Consider the following 1,558-nt stretch of genomic DNA (forward strand, 5'->3'; position numbering starts at 1 on the left):
AGATTTGGAAATTTCAAAATTTGCCATAGATTTGAGTTGTAAAAAATCTGCCATAGATTTGGGATGGCATGACGTCATGATTAGAAAATTAAAAAAAACTTGCCATAGATTAGGAGTGTAAAATTTTTGCCATAGATTTGGGATGGCATGACGGCTTATTTACCATAGATTAGGAATCTGCCATACATTTGGAACCCACCATAGATTTGAGTCCTACATATATATACTTTTAAAATAGTATCATAACATATTTTAAAAACAGTGCTTAGAAAAAAGCCTGGGATATCCCATAAAATCTTACATAGTATAGTTTATTTCCAAAGGGGTCCCTTGTTTGAAAATATATAAAAATAATATTTCAATTTATCGTTAAAATTTGACTTTCACCAATAAAAAAAAGAAAGATCAAATGTTTCTTAAAAACATATAGAAAGTCTCCAGTTTCTATATTTCTTGCTGTTATCTTTAATTGTTCTTTAACTGCAGTCTTAAAAGCAGATCTATTTGATATATTTTTCATGTTGGATGGTAGATTGTTTCAGTCTTGTATAGCATTATAGACAAAGCTGTTTTTATTACAGTTTTTGTCTCGCCTTGACGGAGTCAAAAAGTGAGACATAGGTATGCTGTTTCCAGCGTCGGCGGCAGGGTCAACAATGTATTAGTTTGTGATTAAGTCTAGTTTATGGTGAACAACAAGTGGTAGGTCAATGATATTTGGTATGCAGTTGTATTAGCATTAGTACATCACATTTCCATGGATATTATTTGTTCCTGCACCCTCAGTCATGGTCTATTGACTTTCAAAATTTTTGCTTAGTTTTATGTATAAGTTTGTGATTAGGTCATTTTATGGGGAACCACTAGTGGTAGGTCAATGATATTTGGTATGCAGTTGTATAAGCATTGGCTTATCTCATTTCCATGGAGATTATTTGGCCCCGTCCCCTTAGTCATGGTCTATTGACTTTGAAACTTTTGCTTAGTTTACATGTATTAGTTTGTGATTAGGTCAGTTCAAGGGGAACCATTAGTGGTAGGCCAATGTCAATTGGTATTCACTTGTACAAGCATTAGCACATCTCATTTCCATGTAAAATATTTGGCCCCGTCCCCTCAGTCATGGTCTATTGACTTTGAAACTTTTGCTTAGTTTACATGTATTAGTAAGTGATTAGATAAGTTTAACATGAACTGTTAATGTTAAATCAATGATATTTGGTATGCATATTTATTGGCATTTGCAAGTATCGTTTCCATGGAGATTATATAACCCCAACCCCTCATCATGGTTTATTGACTTTGAAACTTTTACATAGTTTACAAGTTAATGTTTGTGTTGTGGTTTGTTTAAAGGGAACGACTTATAATAAGTCAATAGTATTTGGTATGCAGTTTTATTAGCATTGGTACATCTCATTTCCATGGAGATTGGTTAGCCATGTATCTTCAGTCATGGTTCATCGACTTTGAATATTTGCATAACTTACATATTAAAGTATTGCTATTTTAATTTGAACATTTGCATTATCAAAATTACAAAAAGGAGAGACATATC

This window comes from Mytilus californianus, unplaced genomic scaffold (assembly GCF_021869535.1).
Source record: "Mytilus californianus isolate M0D057914Y unplaced genomic scaffold, xbMytCali1.0.p SCAF_1, whole genome shotgun sequence".
Lineage (NCBI taxonomy): Eukaryota > Metazoa > Mollusca > Bivalvia > Mytilida > Mytilidae > Mytilus > Mytilus californianus.